This window comes from Xenopus laevis, chromosome 2S (genome assembly GCF_017654675.1).
Source record: "Xenopus laevis strain J_2021 chromosome 2S, Xenopus_laevis_v10.1, whole genome shotgun sequence".
Taxonomy (NCBI): domain Eukaryota; kingdom Metazoa; phylum Chordata; class Amphibia; order Anura; family Pipidae; genus Xenopus; species Xenopus laevis.
Window position 1 is genome coordinate 87,609,474 of NC_054374.1, and position 23,204 is coordinate 87,632,677.

The window sequence follows — 23,204 nt, forward strand, 5'->3', positions numbered from 1 at the left end:
TGCCCAGTTTTTTTGGCCGCAGCCACTGAAGCACAGAGGCCAGAAAAAATATGCCATATAAATGCTGAAAATAGTCATTTTTTGCCATACGTTGACTCAACGTATATGGCAAAAAATTACTATTTTCAGCATTTATATGGCATATTTTTTCTGGCAACTGTGCTTCAGTGGCTGCGACCAAAAAAACTGGGCAAACAATGCCTACAAGGTCAACGTATGGCAAAAAATGACTATTTTCAGCATTTATATGGCATATTTTTTCTGGCAACTGTGCTTCAGTGGCTGCAACCAAAAAAACTGGGCAAACAATGTCTACAAGGTCAACGTATGGCGAAAAATTACTATTTTCAGCATTTATATGGCATATTTTTTATGGCAACTGTGCTTCAGTGGCTGCGTCCAAAAAAACTGGGCAAACAATGCCTACAAGGTCAACGTATGGCAGTTGTTTAAAGAGAACAGTAGATTACTAGCCAGCAAAGCTACTTAAGCTAAAATGTCCCTCAAATCCCTGCAGACTTCTGTCCCTCCAATACAGAGCAGTATCAAGCAGATTACTAGCCAGCAAACTTACTATCATCTGTCCCTGAAATCACTAACAGCTCTCCCCCTACACTATCTCTTCCAAGCACACACAGGCAGATTTTTCAGATACATTTTTGCCCTTGATCCCCCTCTGGCATGCCACTGTCCAGGTCGTTGCACCCTTTAAACAACTTTAAAATCATTTTTCTGGCCAGAAATGTCTTTTCTAGATGTTAAAGTTCGCCTTCCCATTGAAGTCTATGGGGTTCGCGAACCGTTCGCGAACCGCTCGCATTTTTGCGCAAGTTCGCGAATATGTTCGCGAACTTTTTTTCCGACGTTCGCTACATCCCTACTACTTAAACATGTGATTCATAATTCCCCATAACTGGATGGATATGTGTATATCAGAAAAGAAACCTACTCATATTTGCTAGGAAAATAAAAAAAAAAATTCCCTGTGTTGCAGCTCAAGGTAATAAAATATTAGGATCTTTGGCAGATCTTCTACTAAACACTCTTGGAGGTAACCTATATCAGGGATTTCCTTTTCTTTTCAGCTAAGAAATCTCGGATTGATGACCATGAAATAACAATAAAACAAACTGCTTTGAACAATTTATTAAATCTGTTTTGCCTTATGTTCGTGTAAAAAAGGACATTTTGCTTCCAAGTAATTACACAGGTGCACGTGAGTTGTGTGACACAACAATGAATTTAACTATGTGATACACACAAGCTTCTGCTTTATATTGTCTCATGTTGCTCCACTGTATAGCTTGTCACACACATAATATACAGCACAGCTTGTTTGGCTTCAGTGAGCCCCCACCATTAATATAAGCTGTCCCTTTCAGTAGAAGGCTATTGGACTTGACCTCATCAGCAGCAAGATACTAAACTCTAGTGACAGGCTTTATCATAATGACTCCGTAGAGCTGCATTTCAGGTTGTCACACAATTTTCACCCTCACATCAGCTTATTCTACCAGCATCATCCTTTATTGTATTTGTGATTCATTTGAGTCATCAAGACTACAGAATGCCATTTTAACATTTACCTGCTAGCCTCAAATTTCAATTTTCTAATCTTATCAAATCTGCCTAGGTGACAAGTGCAATCTATTTGCTACCTTGAACCAAAATTATATTACAAATGAGAATTATACATCATTGCCAGCAATGTTAATTCAAAAACCTTTAGAAGAGACTGACCGATAAGCAAAGCACTGTTGATTATTCCATCCAAACAGCCTTCTCTGCTCTGAATACAGTTAATAACTTCTGCCATTTTCATAATCATTTGTACCTTTACACTTTTTTTGTTACAAAATCATTTGCATTGTGTGCTTAGACTATTATATGACATAGGTAAACGTGATAATTAATTTGTATTGTCAAGCACTTTACAGCTTTAAAACGCTCTCTGTATAGTCTACTAACTTCCCTGGTTAAAGCAGCTAATTTGGCATATTTTGCCCAGCAACCTATTTTGGCCTCAACTCACACTATCTAAATTATCTGGTAGTGTTTTGCTTGCAACAAAGTGATAAAAGCATATTGGGTTTCATCTTGTATAATAACCTTTTGTATACTTGGACCAAAGGAGAGTAGCACTCATTCTGGTATATACAGTAAATGATGTTCAATTCCCTGCAAATATGTTATTTTAAAATCAGATGCAGAAACATTGGGGAATGTTTATCAAAGAGTGAAGTTAGAGATCGCCACAGTCCGCTCTCACCATTCATTTCTATGGGATTTTTTAAGGCATATATATCAAAGGATGAACTTTCACTTTCACCCATTGATAAGTACTCTTTTAAAAGTCCAATAGAAATTAATGGAGAGTGGCGGAATTTCCCTTAAGCGATGTGGCGATCTCTAACTTCACTTTGATAAATATACTCCCATTGTGTTATTGAAGATTGATTTAAAATATGATAAAATATATTATACATATTCAGCGACCTGCTTCAGAGCTGCTTTGGGGAGACCTATGGCACAATCCTATACAAGCAAAACAGGATCCTCTAAAGCTGGCCATAGATTTTTAAAAGATCCGGTCATCATCGTGAGACCATGATTATCTCGGTACGATCGTACGAATTGTCCATCAACTAAAAAGACCAATTTGCCAGGAAAACAAAGAGTATCTGCCTGCTTGGCCCTGCAAACATAGATAGATTGCACTAGGACTGATAACGATTTTTTTAACCTGGCCGATCAATTTCCTAACAGATGTTGGGGGGGGGGAAATTGTAAGATGTTCGATCGATCGAATCCCACTAACCGTACGATAATTTCAAAGGATTGGCCAGACTTCGTTCGTTTGGCAAGAGAAATCTTTGCGTCTATGGGGATCTTTAGCCACCACTCTGTACAACGCTATAGCATCCAATGAGTACTGCCACATGATGACAGGTGTGGTTCACCTTTACATTAACTTTTATTATGTTGTAGAATGGCCAGTTCTTAGCAAGTTTTCAACTTTATTTTCATGTTTATACTTTTTGAATTATTTGCTTTCTCTTCTGAGAGTGTGGCACTATCCATAGAATTGATTGCGCACCTTAAGATTTGTAAAGTATAGAATAATATGTATAGGATGACAAGAAAGTTTGAGTAACAGTTCATATGATTGTTGCAGTTACATTAAAACTGTAAGCAATGACACAGTGAAGACAAGGCAAATCAATCCGCAATAATCTTTGATGAGTCTGCTGCAGGTAGAATACTGAAAACAGAAAAACTACAGAATGCATGGGGTGTATTTTTTTTCTGGATATTTCTGTAACAAGATAACAGCTCCCTGACAACTCTGCTAATGGATTCAGCTGCCTGAACTGCTAGGAGCTCTATGTTTCTCTGGGCTAATAGCACGTGCTGGTAATGTTCTGAATTTTAGCGAGTGGATAAATATGCAAAGCTGCCTATAGATTGCCTAGCAATATAGAGTGGAAAAACTGCTCCATGGGCCATTACCATCTATTATGGGCTAATTGAGGCTAAAGTTGTTGTACCGTGTTAGCCAGGGCAAAAAAATAAGGTAATGCCTTTATTGGCTAGCTAAGATAAGCTTTCAGAACATGTTAGTTCCCTTTTCAAGCTGAATCAAGGAACTAAATGTTCTGAAACTGGCTATGATTATATTAGTTAGCCAATAGAGGTATCACCTTTATACCACTTTTTGTTATTTTTTTGCCCCATAATAGATTAAATATAGTGAGAGGCAGTGGGAGTATTAGCCTCAAATACATTATATACAATAAGAGCCAATGATTTCTGACACCCCACACCCCTTATTTTTGTAAAAAAAAAATATTTCTGGAAGGCTGGGGACGATTTCAGCATTGTATAAATCAAAATGAATTTGAAAACATTTTCATTGCTGAATATTCTCCCATACCTAGTGGCAGACAAGACAATAGCAACCAAAAAGAAGAAAGACACGTAGAGCATTACTACTTTGCCACTTGGTAAAGTACATTGAGTAGGAGAAACAACAGTCAACAATAAAGTGAAAGCATTTCTATTGTGTAGTTCTGGCTCCTTCTGAAAACTCAGGATCAGGCCCAATAAACTGAGTTGGCTGCCTACATAACACACCAACATTACAGCTAAAGAAAAATAATTTTCTTGGTAAAAGCAGGGCCGGCCTTAGGCCTATTAGACCAATTGGGCCCAATAGGGCCCCGCACCTCTGGGGGCCCCGCACCACAGGGCAGCACAGATAATATTTCCCTCAGCACATGATGCTGCCTGGCCTGCCCCCAACTTTGAGAGTCCAGCCCATCCCCAAATCCATAGGTCCAGCCCACCCCCAATTCTGATAAGCCAGCCTATCCCCCAACTCCATAGGTCTAGCCTGCCCCCAACTCTCATAGGCTCAGCTTTCCTTCAACCTTGATAGGCCCTGCCTGCCCCCAATCCAACCAAGCCTGCTCCCAAGCTGAATCGGCCCAGCCTGCCCCAAACTAATTGGCCCAGTCCACTCTCCTATTTCCTCCCTCTTTCTCTTACCCTGTGTGCCCCTATTATGTGCCCCTATTTCATCCCTCTCACTCTCTTACCTTGTCTGCCCCATTCCTTTCTATTTTGTGCCTGTATGCCCTTATTTTCCTAAATACTTGGTGTGTCAGTAGCCAGCAACACTTTGTCTAGGGGCCCCGCCAACATGGTCCCAATTGGGCCCCACATTTGATAGGATCAGCCCTGGGTAAAAGAATAACATTTTAAAGGGAAGAATGAATTATATGCAATGTAATTGCATTGTAATTTAGTAATAAAAACTACACCATAAAAACCATGACAAACCTTTAAGCTATGATAAAATCTGAAGTGAGACAAGGGTGTGAGATCAGCGGTTCTTTCAGTATTACCTTATTTTGTGTTTTTCACATGTTAGTGCCAAAATATCTTTAAGTCTCAGGTACATACAACATGTATTGATAAAATGCAGACTCAACAGTAGATGAATCACTTCACCATGAATTTGTTCCTTTAATTATTCCTGATGATCAAGACCTTAGCAGGCTAATGACATTTGTGTTAATGAATTCATTTAATCAATGGTAATCAGCATTGGCAATTAAAGTAAAAATGTCATAATGTCAGAATTTGATGTTTTAGGAAAACAACAACTGCCAATTAAAGTCCATTATTAGATATAAAATGTCAGCTCTGCTGTTGGAATATTGCAGGGCTGTATCTAAGTCCATTGCTTCTCTTCCTGAGCACTCATCCTGCTGTAAGTCACAGAACATCCAGATACCCGCTGTTGCTCTCAATACTTACAGATTTAGCCAGCAGCAGGATTTTTTGTGTGTTTTTTAATTTTATATATATATACTAAGTTCTCAGGTAGTAGTAAATTTGAACCCATGGAGGTGGGATCCCATTATGGTACTTGCACTGTTTTATGTATGCATTGATATGTTTTCTTTTCCAGATCAACCATTGTTCCCTGGTAGGCCTTGGGGGAGGCTACTGAAGCAGATTTTGAATCTGATGTATAATGAAAGATTTATATGCTTCTACTAATCTCGAGTGATGGATTCGAAGTAAAAAAACTTAGAATTTCGAAGTATTTTCTTTGGGTACTTCGACCATCGAATAGGCTACTACCTTCAACTATGACTTCGATTCGAACTAAAAATCGTTCGACTATTCGACCATTCTATAGTCGAAGTACTGTCTCATTAAAAAAAAACTTCGACTACATACTTCGGCAGTTTAAAACTGCCGAGGTACAATGTTAGCCTATGGGGACCTTCCCCATCAGTTTTCTAAGATTTTTTTCGAGTTTGAAATATTTATTTGGGTAAGGTTTTTTGATCGAAGAAAAAGTGTTTGATCGATCGATTAAAATCCTTTGAATCGTTCGATTTTTCCTTCGATCGATCGTAGGATTTGCAGTAAATCCTTCGAATTCGATATTTGAATTCGTAGGATTTTACTTCGAGGGTCGAATTCGAGGGTTGATTAACCCTCGATATTCGACCCTTAGTAAATGTGCCCCTAATTGTTCCTTGCTGGGACTGAAGGAATTCACCAGGGGGAGAATGTAGGGGGCTGATAAATGTATTCCCTATTTTATTGCATAGAATATATTCTATATTCTATTCTGTATCTGAATGTGTATGGATAAAGTTTTGTGAAGTGGCATGTGGGAAGTTTAGAGATGCAATTAAGAATGTGCATATTGATAAAGTTGTAAACTTCAATACAATAAAGAGTGGATATTTTGAAGACACATCTGAAGAAGTCATGTCAGTGAGTGCTGTACTTCATGGGACTATTACATTATTTGCAAGCACCCAGGCAGATGATATATCAGTGCTCCTCCTTTGGGACGGTTGATGGTTTTTGTTTTCTTTTATTCAATAATTAGTGGCTGTGCCACTTAATATTTTTTAAACTTTGAAATTCAAATAGCACAGAGAACAGCGTGTTGATGTAGCCAAACTAGTCAAGGGTCTTAATACATTTGCGAATGTTAGCCTACTAAGGTTGTAGTCTATAAACTATTAACCACATGCAGAGTTTTCAAGGCTGTTTCTGGATTGATGGATTAAAATGAGCTACTTTCATAAAGTGCGCTTTTATCAACACCTCTACAAAAATGATATGTAAAATACATCTGCTGTTATACTCTTCTTTGCAAAGGGTCATGCTGGCCAGGATATTTTTGAACACGTCATAAATTATCTGCTTTAATTTTAGTATCATTAGAAACCATTAATAGAGAAATATTTTGCAGCTTTGCCATTTTTGCAAGACAAAGAACACAATTTTATCTCCAACAATACTACAGAGTATACTTAATGTCTTTCTCAGCAGATACCCAGAATACTATCCTTAATCTAGATAATAGATCTCATTATTATATATATACCGACATAAGAATTTCACACAAGAATTAGGTACAGGTCAGTAAAAACATAAGTCATTTCTTAACTCTCAGTACTATAATAACTATGTGTCACATACACAGAACAGCCAAGGTTCTGGTCATGGCTCATGCTTCTGCCTTTAACAGCCACCTTTCAGCTTCTATAGGAGCCCTCCACTACTCAGATGCCACCAGGTCTTAAAGTGAGAGAACCAGGGCAAGAGTTCTGGGCAGGAAAGAGAACCATCACATGCAAGAGGAAGAAAGGGAGTAGGGCAAAGCATAGTCGTAGAACCAGTGCCGGGCCAAGTCAGGCAGGCGCCCTAGGCAACCCAGGCTGACTACGTTGCCCCCCACTGGTTGCGCATGCGCAGAAGCACCTAGATATCGTGAGCGTGCATGTGCAGAAGCACTGAGATATAGCAAGTGCACATGCGCGGAAGAGCGCACACTCGGTTACTGAAGAAACTGCTGCCAAAGCTCCTGGACACAACGGTCCAAACTAGGGGGAGGCGTCAGAAGAGGTACTGTACGTGCCTAGCGCCCCTCTACCGTTGCGCCCTAGGCACAAGGTCGATTCAGGCAGCAAGACAGGAGTAGTCAAGAACAAGCAGGGGTCAAGGAACAGAGAAACGAACAAGAAGTGCACATAGGAACTATCAGAAATAAGACCTACGTTGGGTAATGAGTAATTAGCTGTGGCCCCTTTAAATATTAGAATTTTGCACAAACTATGACATCACCTGCAGCACGCCAAATATAAAAGGAAGCATGCATGCATCAAACCTGGAAGAGGCAGAGGAGGCAACGGCTGCGGGGTCCCCGCAACCCAACAAGACCACTAGGTACCATTACACTATGTTTATGCTAATAAAAGCAATGATTTTAGAAGAACATTTACTTTATCTGGCATCATAAAGTAATACAATTAGGAATAGAAGAAATTTTTATCATGATATTTTATTAAATATACAATTATGTTTTCATCACCACTACTGTTCCTTTAAGCTCTCCAGCCTAATATGTTTTGACTGCAAGAATAAGGTTACTGGTGGGTAATGTAAGGTGTAAAGTCTCCTATGAGTCTAGAAGTCAATAAACAGGTAGCATTTACTGGTTCAGTTTTTCTCCCTAATATCTGTGTATAGAGAAAGAGTAAATGCAATAACACATTTAGGGGCCGATTCACTAAGCTCGAGTGAAGGATTCGAATGAAAAATACTTCGAATTTTGAAGTATTTTTTGGGTACTTCGACCATCGAATGGGCTACTTCGACCTTCGACTACGACCTTCGACTTCGATTCGAACGAAAAATCGTTCGACTATTCGACCATTCGATAGTCGAAGTACTTTCCCTTTAAAAAAAACTTCGACCCCCTACTTCGGCAGATAAAACCTACCGAAGTCAATGTTAGCCTATGGGGAAGGTCCCCATAGGCTTGCTAAACTTTTTTTGATCGAAGGATTTTCCTTCGATCGTTGGATTAAAATCCTTCGATCGATCGAACGAACGTTTAGCGCTAAATCCTTCGACTTCGATATTCAAAGTCGAAGGATTTCAATTCGAGGGTCGAATTTCGAAGTATTTTTTACTTCGAAATTAGACCCTTAGTGAATCTGCCCCTTACAGTACAGGTATGGGATCCGTTATCCGGAAACCCATTATCCAGAAAGCTCCTTATTATGGAAAAGCCGTCTCCCATAGACTCCATTTTATCCAATTTTTTTTAAATTATTGGCTTTTTCGCTGTAATAATAAAACAGTAGCTTGTACTTGATCCCAACTAAGATATAATTATTCCATATAGGAAGCAAAACCAGCCTATTGGGTTTTTTTAATGTTTAAATGATTTTCTAGTAGACTTAAGGTATGAAGATCCAAATAATGGAAAGATCCATTATCCGGAAAACCACAGGTCCTGAGCATTCTGGATAACAGGCCCCATACATGTATTAAGTAAATTACATGTATGAATCCATTATTTGGAAAGCTGTTATCCAGAAATACGTAATGGCCAATTATTTTAGACTCCATTTTATCCATATAATCCAAATGGTAAAAAAATTATTTACTTTTTCTCTGTAATAATAAAACAGTACTTTGTACTTGATCCCAACTAAGATATAATTAATCAGCCTATTGGGTTTAATTCATGTTTACATGATTTTCTAGCAGACTTAAGTTATGGAGATCCAAATTACAGAAAGATCCATTATCCGGAAAACCCTGGGTCCCGAGCATTGTGGATAACAGGTCACATAGCTGTATTTGTAAATATTTAAAGGGGTGGTTCACCTTTAAGTAAACTTTTAGTATGTTATTCAACAGCCTGTTTTAAGCAACTGTTCAATTGGTCTTCATTATTTATTTTGTATAGTTTTTAATTATTTGCCTTTTTCTTCTTTTTCCAGATTTCAAATGGGGATCTGACCCCATCTAAAAAAAATGCTCTGTAAGGCTACACATATTATTGCTGCTTTTTATTACTCATCTTTCTATTCTGGCCCTCTCCTATTCATATTCCAGTCTCTTATTCAAATCAATGCATGGTTGCTAGGGGAATTTGGACCCAACAACACGTTTGCTGAAATTACAAACTTGAGAGCTGCTGAATAAAAACCACAAACATCAAAAAATGAACATTTGTGATACTTTTTCAGTGTAAATACACTTGAATTCTGTATTTTTTTCCATTAAATAGATCTCACAATTTGGAATGCTTGAACGTAACCTCACATTATTGCATTAAACGTAAAATTTAAATCACATTAATATATTTTATCACTTTTTTAACTTGTGTATTATTATCCATTCTTGATCAATATACAAGCTAAACTGTAAAATGTTTTCGACAATGAGCATACATACATACACTGAATGACAGTTTTGTCCTTGAAAGGTCTGCATTTTCTAAGCAAGATGACAGGACCAGAAAGGATAAAGGACAATAATGAAAGCTCACAAATACATTTTCTGTGTGAACAATGCATTTAGGTTTTGGCCGCATTCAATTGCCTGTAGCAGTTTCCATAAAGAAATAACATTTCATGCCTTTTTACTGGCCTGCATTAAGAGTAGTAGCAGATATAAAAATACAAGATTTAACATTTACAGACATACAGCTAAAGTCCAACATAAAAAAATGTATAGAATACATATAACAACTACATATAACAACATAGTATAAAGGGACATATTTATCAAAAAGTAGGCAGAAAATCCACACTATGGGGCAGATTTATCAAGGGTCTATGGGCAAAACTGTCATATTCGACTAGGGAATTGTTAAAATTTGATTCAAGTTTTTTTTTTAAATTTAAATCTGATTTTCGAGATTTATCATACTCAAACTCGACTATTCACCACCTAAAACCTGCCGAATTGCTGTTTTAGTCAATAGGAGACATCCTGGGATCAATTTGGAGTTGTTTGAACCCTTCCTGACATTCAAGTTTTTTTCGGAGAAAAAACTCGAATAGGGTTTTAAAAAACTCAAATTGAATTTTCGGGTCCATCCTATTCACCCGAGTTTTAGAAATTAGATTTTATTTAATACATTTCTATTGATAGAATTTCGAGTTCATGGGAGTTTATGGGAGTTTTTAAAAACTCACATGAATTCGAAATTCGACCTTTGATAAATGTGCCTCTATATGTACTAAAAATGGACTGCTATGTCCTAAGTAACAAACAGACCTATAGTAAGCTTTGAATTAATTAATTAAAGGTTAACTCCACTGTATGTTCCTTTAGTTCGCACTACATTATTAATTTTGAACAAGTGGAAATAAGATCAACGAACATTTTCTAAATATGGTCTATTTGACCTTCAAGTAAGTATAAGTATATAAAGTTTTGGACAAGCACTTCCAAATTGTATTCTCTAAGCTCCAGATCGGTATCTTGATTGTGATGGATGAACTGTCTTACAAAGCACAGACAGTAACAAAAAAGTAAATACTTTCTGAGTACAAACAAATCGAGGTTTCATATATTACTTTAAAGAGAAAATGCAGATGCCCCACAAAGTTTAGGCAATCTATTAAAATCTCTTAAAAGAAGCAACTTTATAAAAGTTTTTCTTTTTTCCCCTACCATTATCTAGATAAAAGTTCCGGTTCCCTGAGCCTGCATCTCAAGCCTGCTCTTCGCTCCTGTTAAAATTAATGAAGTCAGAGGGTCATGCTCTGCAATGGGAGACAAACTACAACAAACAAACCTGTTTCACTCTTTTAAAGCGGACCTGTCGTTTACATATAAAAATTTGCATAATGAAAGTCCTTTGCAAATGAAACACAAATTCTTTTTCTCATTAAAACATCCATACCTGTTATAAAGGTGTTTAAATATCTGAGCTGTCAATCAAATATTATCTGACCGGCCTCAATGCCTGAGGCATAGAGGTGGGGCAGTCAATTACTTTCACTTTCCATTCAGCACATCCTACATGTCACTGTACTCCTCACATTGCTCCTTCCCTCCTCACACTCTTTAATTGTGTAGGGCACTGTGCATGGGCATTAGGTTCCCCATTCTGGTACATACACAAGATTTTGGAGTGACAGACAATTTATCTTAAAGGGATACTGTCATGGGAAAAAAAATTTTTTTCAAAATGAATCTGTTAATAGTGCTGCTCCAGCAGAATTCTACACTGAAATCCATTTCTCAAAAGAGCAAACAGGTTTTTTTATATTCAATTTTGAAATCTGACATGGGGCTAGACATATTGTCAATTTCCCAGCTGCCCCAAGTCATGTCACTTGTGCTCTGATAAACTTCAATCACTCTTTACTGCTGTACTGCAAGTTAGAGTGATATCACCCCCTCCCTTTTTCCCCCCAGCAGCCAAACAAAAGAACAATGGGAAGGTAACCATATAACAGCTCCCTAACACAAGATAACAGCTGCCTGGTAGATCTAAGAACAGCACTCAATAGTAAAAACCCATGTCCCACTGAGACACATTCAGTTACATTGAGAAGGGAAAACAGCAGCCTGCCAGAAAGCATTTCTCTCCTAAAGTGCAGGCACAAGACACATGACTGGGGGCAGCTGGGAAATTGACAAAATGTCTAGCCCCATGTCAGATTTCAAAATTGAATATAAAAAAATCTGTTTGATCTTTTGAGAAATGGATTTCAGTGCAGAATTCTGCTGGAGCAGCACTATAAACTGATTAATTTTGAAAAAAAATTTTTTTCCCATGACAGTATCCCTTTAATAAAAGTGTCCACAAAATGGCTCCTACATGCTTTGCTGTGTAATTCCAAGACTGAAGGAAACAAAATTGAAATAATAAATATAGTGTAGGTAAAGTTTATTTTGCTCAACTAACATGATAGAAAAGAATTTGGAATTATTTCTTAGGATGACAGGTCCCCTTTAAGAACTAAAGATTGGTCATAAGCTCCATCAGCTAGACATTGATCACAAACACAAAGCAAAGATAACATTTGGTAACTCAAGAACTAAGATGAATATTCTGCAATGGCTCAAAGCCTTTGTCTCAAGCCAATAGAAAATATGCGGCACTGTTTAACCTCTACCCCCTAGAACTTACAGTTCATTGTAAGTGGGTGTGATTAAAGGTGGCCATAGACCCACTGATAATACAGAACTTTGTACGATATTCAGTGCATGTATGGTCAACTCATTAATCGCGCTGGCTGGAAAAATTTTCTCTTTGTAGGCACCCAAACATCAGCCATTGTTAGCGCTGAATCAGATACAGAAAGAATTCTATTCTTTCTGCATGTATATCTGATGATTCAGCTGTATGTATGAAAACAAACAATCTTTTCAGTGACCAAAGATCGCAATTGTTACAACTATGGCAACCTTAAGTTACAAACACCAACAGGAGAATATTAAGTGCTGCTGCTACAGTCTACAGTAGTTGTCATCTATATATGCCATACAGAGTAAGATGCTTGGCAAGTTATCCAAGAGGTCTTTATTTATAACGACACTGAGGTAGGATTCTCTTCGGAGGAATTCAAGGATAGCATTCCAAATGTAAGCAGCAGCAAGACAAAGGTGGGGAACAGTGACAAGGTGGTATATCTGAAGGGAACAGAGGAGTCAACCAGAAATGTATGTATACACAAGAGAAGAAATATTGTGAGGTGCACAGGAATGAAGAGTGAGATTCTTTACCCCATGGGATGCCTTGATAACGAATTCAGTAGTGGGGCTGCTCTCTCTTAGATGAGAGCAGCACACATTTCTACAGACTGTAGTGCGGAAAGATGGGAAGTAGGGAGGACAGTTAATAGCAAGTTGCACTAGCCTAGGAAGGAAAGGTTGAGAGCATGCTTGAACATTTTAGCTGTGGGCCTGTGGCTTGTAAAGAATTGGGACAGATTTGCACAATATTGCATAGGAGAGACCTTTTCGTGTGGTGTTCAATTGATCAGGGAAGGAGTGGCAAGAATGAAAGACTACCCCAGACAACGTGATGAGCATGCCATTAGTAGAATTGGTAAATGGGGAGAACAACCCGGTTTATGTGTAAACATGATCAGTTCCATTTTTGTTAGGTTTACTTTGAAATGGCATTGATTCATCCACACGGAGGTTGCTAGGAGGCAGAGATTTGAGCCTCAGATTTATCTGTTAATAACAGGTTGATAAATATATTAGGATTTCACCAGCTTTCAGATGATATTTAAAACAGAGTATAAAGGGAGAGTAATAACGGGCCAAGTGATGTTCCTTTATAAATCTGCTATTCACAGAAAATTTAAGACAAAAAACTGAAGTCTTGGTTGAAGAGGAGCTGACTACTGTTGTATTATTCCAATAATACATATATTCTGAACCAGTAATGCAGAGGATAATAAATGATAATAAATGTCAGCCAGGTATTGCATATACTGTAGCAGCACATACATTTATAAGTACATTTACAGATTTTTAAGCTTAATGGAATTTAAAGGGGTGATTCACCTTTAAATTAACTTTTAGTATGTTATAGAATGGCTAATTCTAAGCAACTTGTCAATTGGTCTTCGCTATTTATTTTCTATAGTTTTATAATTATTTGCCTTTTTTCTTTTGACTCTTTCCAGCTTTCAAATGGCTGACCCCATCTAAAAAGCAAATGCTATCTAAGGCTACAAATGTATTGTTATGATTACTTTTTATATCTTATATTTCTAGTAAGGTCCTCTCCTATTTATATTCCAGTCTCTTATTCAAATCAATGAATGGTTGCTAGGGTAATTTGGTCCCTAGTTACCAGATTTCCTAAAATGCAAATTGAAGAGCTGCTTAATAAAAAGATAAATAACTCAAGAAACAAAAATAATAAAAAATGACAACTAATTGCAAATTGTCTCAGAATATCACTCTTTGTCTCCTGACAAAATGTTTTGAATCCTTTGTCATAATGGCTTTACTAGTAAGCTGTAAGCAGAGATGTTAAGTTTCTCCAGTTAATTACAGGCATTGTGTGTTGAAAATGGAGTACATATGCCTAGAAATAGTATAAAGAAGGCTTCAAGAAGCTTAGCCTTTCAAAAGAAGATTAAGCAATTGTAATCAATAAAGAAGAGCCCGTGAACAGCAGCTTATATTAGTGAGTCTACCCAAGAAAAGAACATTATTTCTCTGTTCAATTAATTGTAAAGTTCAGGAGTCAATTGTAGTCAGATTTGCTGAAGGCCAGCACAATAGCCTGTGCAAGTGCATGTGTATAGTTTTTTTTAACTAAACAAAGTTGGGTTATTTATTAAGCACAGGGCAGGGTACAAAGTGCAAAAAAAGCAAACTGACATGTTTTCAGCACTTTTTTCCCCAATGAATTTCAGATAACTTTGCATGTTGTAATCAAGAGAAAGAGTTATACTTGTTTGTAGATCCAGTACCTACCTAGCAGGTAACTTTTTGCAGTGAGAAAAGTATTCCCAGAGATTTTAAGGGCAGCTTGGTTACTAGTGTAAAAATACTTGTCAGTAGACAGAATGAATCAGGTTAGGTATACAGGGTGTTGATCTCGATCTAGAACCCATTAGACCAGTTTGGACAATGGCACATGGGGTGATTCTGGGAATTTTAATGTTAGACCACCGTATTCATATTTTTAAACTAAAGTAGATTTTATCATAATTAGTGAATATTTCAATTATTTATCCACTGCTGTGATAAAGTTGTACAAAAGAACTCCAACTGCTAACTACAGGGCCAGGCACATAAGTGTTTAGTATCTGTACCTTATTTACAAATAGACTAAAGTGTATATGCCATGTTTTTCTGACAACTTTGTATTTTCTCCAAACTTCCAGTGTCACTGCACTTGGCAAAGTCACCAACTATAATGTGTCAATAAATACAATCTATGCAACAATACACACATTGTTAATTCTACCTAAGATGTACTTCCTTGCATTTTGTACTTGCACCATGCTCCTTTGGCCACAGACACAACAAGATGCCAGGGCTGTCAAACAGGTGACCCACGGGCCAATCCCTCTTGTGTGGCCCCTCCACATGAAAGTCCGCCTGCTGTGATTCCTTCCCTTGTGTACTATAGCTAATGCCCCATAGTAAATAAAGTTTAAAAGAAACCAGTTACTGTAGTGGACAGTGTCCCAAACCCAGAGCTAACTCCAAGGTCCCGGTCTCAGCTCACTCTTCTGCCTATAGGAGTTGCCTTTGGCTTCAGGAGGAGTCCTCCGCTACTTAGATGCCGCCAGGGCAGGGAACATAATGTATAAGAAAGGGACGGGGATCAGACAGTGTAGACTTGGAACAAGCCGGGTCAAACCAACAGACAATGTGGTACCAAATCAGGGAGAAGGAGTGTAGTCAAGGTCACAGACCAGGGTCAAAACCAAGGGAAGATATACAGTACAAAATTGTGATCCGAGAGAATGGTCAGTAAACAGGCAATAGTCAGGAAGGGCAGCAGACCTGGAATGGTCAGGGAGAGACAAGGTCAATAACAGACTGAACATACTAGAATAGCACCCAGGAACATGAAGAATAGACACGGCTGGCGTCCTGCTCGCACCACCACTAGACCATGTATTCTCACAGTTACTTTAATTCAAATGTTTCTTGAAACTACTCGGCATTACTTTCCTTCCAAATCTCTCTGAAAAATGGCAATTGCAAAGACGAAAGAAAGTTTAGCCAGTGTACTGTAAAATCCAGCTTTTAGGTTTCTTCAGTGCAGCCAGGAAACTGAAATGCAAATCTCTGCTTGTGTACTCCCACTCTAATATGTGACAGAAATTTTAAAATGCTAGAGAGAAAACCCTACTTGTTATATGTTACTCACGTCCCGCTTAGTCCCAGGTCATAATGAACTGTGAGATGCCAATCACTGCCTTGTTATTAATCAGCTACAGGTTGCACTTTGTTTTTGGATACAAATTAGCAATGGCATTCTTACTAGATTCAGTGTGTAGTTTAGCAATAGCTGCCCTGGAAAACTGCAAAATGATTCTATTAAACAGCCTGTTAGCAGTATTAAAATTCAGTTCCATTGCCAATGCACAGAAAGAAACTGTTTATACATTTGTTGCATCAATAGTAAATTTTAATTATCAGTCCAGCAACGATCCAAGGAAACAAAATCCTTACTAAAGTCTCAGCAGCTTAAGGGCTCCCCCACGTTCAGTTTTAATGTGTTTCAATGCAGGGAGCGCAGGAAGGAACAGTCTATTTATTTAAAGGGGCCCGTACAAACACAGACACAGGTAAGTGCCAAATGCAGGTGGAATGTAACATGCTGCGTTCCCCTGCACTGGGCATTTACATGTGTCTATGTCAGTACAGTGAGCTTTGGTAGAGTAGAATGCATTTCTTCCTGAGCTCCCCTGTAGTGAAACACATTAAATTCGAACACAGGGGAGAACAGGGAAATGTATGTACGTGCACTAAAGAAAATCTCCCTAGACTAAAATCGTTGTTTTAAAAAACTATTACAACCCCTAACATACTGTTTATCCAAAAGGTGCTTTTTGATTGCTTGTTACCCCAAATCTTTCCAATGTGATAACTGTACCTCTCAAAAGCAGAAAAATCATTCCTAGTCTGCTGGAAACATGCAATCAATATTTAATTGAATAGTATAAACATTTGGCAGCAATACCAAACTGATTTACATGCATGATGTCAGAACATGCCAGTAATGTGCCTTTGACTGATTATAAACACAGAAATCATATTGGGTATGAGACACCACAGTGCAGAACCTAGCTTTATGATTGATTAAGTTAAGGTGGCCATACACGGGCAGATTAAAGATGCTGATATCATCTGTTAGACCAATTCGGCAGCTTATCTGACCATGTGTGGCCACCTTAACTTAACCCAGGGCTGAACGATCCGATTCACCCGATATCGCCCAGCCGTTAGTGGATACATCAGGTTAAGATCCGCTCGTTTGGCGACCTTGCCAAACCATCGGATCTTATAGTGTATGGCCACCTTTACAGAAATATATGAATAGATCTCCCAGTTCTGACAACCCAGTAACCAAAGCCTATATACTCCATACAGTCACAATGCACTCAGCAAATCAGAATAGATAAGAGAAAACCAGCTAGCAAAATGTGTCCCCCAAAATAATGCCTTTTTCTTCACTAAGTTCGAGTGAAGGAATAGAGGAAAAATAGTTAGATTTTCGAATGTTTTTTTTGGCTACTTCGACCTTCGACTACAACCTTTGACTTCGAATCGAACGATTCGAACTAAAAATCGTTCGACTAATCGACCATTCGATAGTCAAAGTACTGTTTCTTTAAGAAAAAACTTCGACCCCCTAGTTCGCCACCTAAAAGCTACCGAAGTCAATGTTAGCCTATAGGGAAGGTCCCCATAGGCTTTCCAAGTTTTTTCTGATCGAAGGATAATCCTTCGATCGATGGATTAAAATCCTTAAAATCGTTCGATTCAAAGGATTTAATCGTTTTTAGGATTTTAATTCGCCAGTCGAATATCGAGGGTTAATTAACCCTCGATATTCGACCCTTAATACATCTTCCCCTAAGTGTATTTGTTTTCTAGTAATTATTATATGTCTATTTCTTGCTGGCAGACTATTTACATTATAAGGAAAAGCTGTCACCATGCATGACCATTTAATTTCGCCCATAAAACAGTAGCTACATTACAGCCGTCAGTGGAAGAAATAATTAAATCTCAGCTAACCAAACTCAATAAATAAGAAGGAAGCAGGTTAATATTTATTTCGCTTAGCTACATAAACTAATTTTTTTTTTGGAATCCAACCAATATTGTAATTGATATACAGCAATAATCACCGCTGCTGTTGCATTCACATTTTCACAAGATAATTCAGAACGGCAAATAAAAACATAGTCATCTTTATAAGTTGAACAAAATTAAAATTATTAAACCTGGGTCAACATTTTCCCCCTAAAACAATACAGTTTGCACATTGTGCTGCCCACTTATTAATGTAGGTAACCTGAGGTTTAGGTATGTTTTACTCAGGCAGTTCCCTTGTATTTGGATACCTTAGTGGTCCTTTCATTCACCCAGGCAGCTTATGTTCCTTTTCCTTAGTCCATTGTAGTTTAACGGCTTGCCCAGTAGGTGGCAGGGTGTAAAAGTCTAAAAAGGGAAAGCACACGTGCTCTGGGCTCTTTTCCTGGATCCCACATTGCGGTGAGGTTGGTACAGGAGTGGGTCTGAAGGTTGTCAGGCTCAAAAGCAGAGACAGTTTATTCAGTGTCAGAAGAAATAGTTGCACTAGGAGCAAAGGATAGTGGAAGGGTAATTTAGTGAGCAGCTTTCTGGCTCCAACAAGGCGAGTAGTTAGGGTTAGAACCCTTGCCGTGATCAAGCCGCTAGACAGGCACATAGCAGGGAAAGTGCCAAGGAGCATGATACCCCACGGGATCCCTAGTGCTGGAGAAAATAACCAAGACAGGTTGCACTACCCATGAGAGGGATCTACAGTACTTGCAATATCCTAAAGTGTAAAGGTTTTCCACTGATTGCCTTGAATGTACTAGAAGATACTATTGCCTGAGTGCTGTGATCAAGATACCTGCTACTGTCCAGAAATTATTTGTTTGGACTGTTGTTACTTTCATCCTGATTGAACTGTGCATCAGAGGGCACACATGATTCACCTGAGGGTAAGGTGTTTGAAGGGGCCACTACACACTGCTGGGAGTTGCCCATAGCCTCAGGGTGAACAGGGTATACTGGCAGCAAATCACATATTTCCACATAGTAGATGATACTTCACAGCTTTATTTAAGAATGGTTGGCACAGAGACCATCAATCACTGTAGCTCAAATGATAAAAAGTAACTGTTGCACAGTCAACATACCGTAGCAGCATCTTAACCCCTGAACAAGCCTCATTAACTGCAAGAATCATTTATTTTGTGAGTGTAAAAAGAGTGTTTTCTCAAAGGCATAACCTTGAACATGTTGAATCATTTCAAGGTAAGGTAGTTTGCGTTTTATAGACGTGTGTGCGTCTTTATGTGTGTGTATATGTGTATAGTGAGAGAGTGATTGTATATGGAAAAAGCACGTTTTGGGGGGGGGGGATTCAGTATCTGGGGTTTACTAGATCAAGTGTAAAAAGAGAAGTTTAAGGAGGTTATTATCAAAATCCCCCTATTTATCAATACATTTTATTTTTCCAAAAATCTCTTGTGCAGGAAAAACTCAAAAATTAGTTTAAAACCCCAAACTTTATGAATGTTAGATTTGTTGTTGAAAACTGTGAATTTGACGCCTGAAAACAATGACATTTTTGGATTATTGAATGGACCCAGAGCAGATCAGAATATCAACAGGACATCTGCCATTGACTTCTACATGAACTCGGCAGGTCTGAGTACTTTTTTATTCGGACTTTAAAGTGATACTGACACGGTCTCATAAAAATAGGAACATGTCAGTAAATAGAAGCTGCACATGAAATATAATCAGCTAAAAGCTCCCCAAAGCCATCCCCAACTCGACTAACCTTAGTAACGGTGACCCTCCGACACCATTAAATCATCTTGCTGAGTTGTTTCAGTCACGCTGGGCTGGGGGCAAGGCGATCCCTTGATAGGCTGATTACATATAAAAACAGGACTCCAGCCTATGAAGGGATTGTGCTGCCCCCAGCCTAGCGTGAAACAAGTCAGCAAGATGATTTAATGGTGTTGGAGGGTCACCGTTACTAAGGTTAGTCGAGTTGGGGATGGCTTTGGGGAGCTTTTAGCTGCTTAAAGTTTGCGTGCAGCTTCTTTTCACTAATACCGACACGTTCCTATTTTTATAGGAACGTGTCAGTATCACTTTAAACACCATCAGACCATTCAAGTTTTTTTTTTCTATGAAAAAATTACGGTTTTCCACTTTAAAAGTTCTACCAGAAAAAAAAATCAAACTGATAAATAACCAAGCTCCAAGTCCAAGGGCCTAAAGTTTCAAATGCCTCTCATATTTAATGTATCAGGGTTATTAGTACATTTTTCTCTTGCTGTATACTGTATAGAGATATTATTCTTGGAATCAGATTTCTCCTTGGTAAAAAAAAATGCCCCAAATGGCCCAGTGCTCATCCAGCAGAATCCTGCATTGAAATTCATTTTTCAAAAGAGCAAATATGATGCAGGACTAGACGTGTTTTTAGTTTACCAGGTACCCTCAGCCATGATATGTGTGCTCTGATAAACCTCAAATATACAGCTGCGCTGCAAGTTGGAGTGATATCACCCCCTCCCTTTGCTCCCCAGCAGCCTATCAACAGAACAATTGGAAGATAACCAGATTACAGCTCCCTGACCCTTGCATTGCTAAAAAAAGTCCATCTGTCTTGTGCTAGATATTAGAATAACACTCAATTGTAAAAACCCAATTCTGTCTCAGATACCTTCAGTTAAACTGAGTAGGAGAAACAAAAGCTTATCTTAAAGGAGAACTAAAGCTTAACTAAAAAAGTAGGCTAGAAATGTTGTACATTGTGTTTTGGGTTCCTGTATAAGCCCAAAGCAACCACATACCTTTAGCAGGGAAGATCTGTGCCCCCAAAAATGCCCCAGTAGCTCCCCATATTCTTTTCTGCTGATTCACTGCACATGCTCTGTGCTGCTGTCACTTACTGAGCTTAGGGACCAACTCAAAATATACAGTACACATAGAATATAAATGTCACGCTATAAGGCTGATTAGTAATTAATACAGATAATTACTACATGGCAGCACAGAAACCAGTGCATCAGAATTTAATAATTAGCCCTGTAGCATCAGTTTATATTACAGGCCAACCTCGTTTTCTGCTTGATAATTTGCAACAACCCCTAAGCTTAGCTTCTCAAAAGCTGCTCAGAGCCCACTGAGCATGAGAGTGTCGCAGACACTATCCAGGATGGTGGCCCCCTGTGACAAGTTTGAAGTCCTGGATCATTACTGCTATTGAGATGCTGAAACTTAAGGCTGGTGCAATAAATTCAGAATATAAAATATGGCATTTTTAGCCATAATAATGTTTTGGGTTTAGTTCTCCATTAAAGCATTTGCACTGTGAAGTGCTGGCTTTTTCTGATCAGGCAAAATGACCTGAGATGGCTGCCTTCATACCAATATTACAACTAAAAAAATGTATTGGTTCAAGAAAAAACACTGTACACTTTAGAATAAAAACGATACCATAAAAATCATTACAGAATCCTTTTACAGTGAATGGGCAATTTTGTCCATTGAGTTCTCTACCAGAATGTGTCATTAGCATTAAGCAGAGCAGTGGTATCATCTTAAAAACACGTAATTTCTTTTAGTTTAGGCAGCTTACTCCTTTAGGAGAAGATATGTTATCTTGTTGTCTGCCCGCTGTTCTGTTGATAGGCTGACCAGATTCACCTTTTTTTACATTAAATCAGCTGTTGGGGGGTGGAATAGACATCAATTCAACTTGAACTGCAGCAGTTAAGAGAAAGTGAATCTTTCACAATTCTGAGGGGACTTGGGAATGTTTCAGTATAGAAATCTGACTGATGAGCACTATTAACTGATGCTTTTTGGAAAAAAAAAATGTTTCTCCATGACAGTATCTTTTAATTAACCACACCAACTTAGTTTAGCAGCCTAAGGGAGAAATAAAATGTATTCCAGTCCTTACTCAGCCATGCAAAATAAACAAATTAAATGCACAACAATGTGGTTAATTACAACATACATTAACATCCCCCATTAACATCCGCTTACATACCGTATATTAATGAATTGTTCCCTGCCAGAAAACAGCAATGGTGAGATTTAGCAAGTACACTTTTGTAATAGCTTCAAAATGGAATATGTTTAATTTATTTTACATGTTTACTAAGATCTACTCGCATTAAGAAGTGATAAGCAGTCCCATTCTATTAAAAAATAGTTTGGCACCCTGGGAGATACAGATTGCTTTCTTCATTATAAAAACAAATCACTGCTGTGATAGAGTTGTAGTTAAAAGAATTTCTAGCAAAAATATAATTAAGGGGTTGGGGCACACTCCATGTTCAATAATATGTGAAAAAACTAAGGCTGAAGGAAATACATGAATATAAGTGTAAACTTGTTAACGAATGTCAGCTTAAAGGTCATTGTAGCCTTGTCAATACTGTAACAAGTCTCCTCTTGTTCAGGCGACTAATCTCCCGAAATGCCTTCCCGCCGGCTAGAATGTGATTCGTCGGATCTCTTCGGCTTTTTGAAGTCATCTGAAGTTTCCTCATGAGGCAACTTCGGAAAACAAAGCAATCCGAGTGCCATCCCGCTGAAGAAGAGGAGATTTGTCTCTGGGCGGCTAATCCCCTGAATACCAGCGTGTGCCACCACCCTTAAAGCTCCTTAGTATACAATTACGTCAAAGGGACTCATTCAAAGGGTAATGATTAGGTATAGACAGACCCTAGCCAGGACAGAATACACACCAGCTGAAAAAACAAATTTCATAATATTTTAACTCAAAGATGTATGCCAACACGGAAAATGGTCAACGCCTAGATGAAACTGGATTTTATATGTAAATGACCAAAATTACAAGTTTCAAAATACAAGAAATACGTAAACATGGGCTATACATTGCTTTGATGGGCCAGCGCTGTGTAGACATTAGTAAGCTTTTATACCAGAAAAAGAGTGGTATCCAGTATGGTGAACGAAAACCAAGGTCTAGGTGTCAGATAGCACTTGTATCTAAATTATTAACACTGTTAAGAGCCATATTAAGCAAATGTGGTACAAGAGACTTCAAAGGCCTTATCCTTGTTTTATCTCAACATTCTAAAACCAGTTTGTAAGAAGTGATGATT

At 38.2% G+C, this 23,204-nt stretch overlaps 1 protein-coding gene across 5 annotated transcripts in view; it reads right to left on the bottom strand.

Annotated features, from left to right (window-relative positions):
- The window catches only part of rph3al.S (rabphilin 3A like (without C2 domains) S homeolog), an 88,441-nt gene that overhangs the window by 14,003 nt on the left and 51,234 nt on the right, over positions 1 to 23,204 (bottom strand). The window lies entirely within an intron of this gene.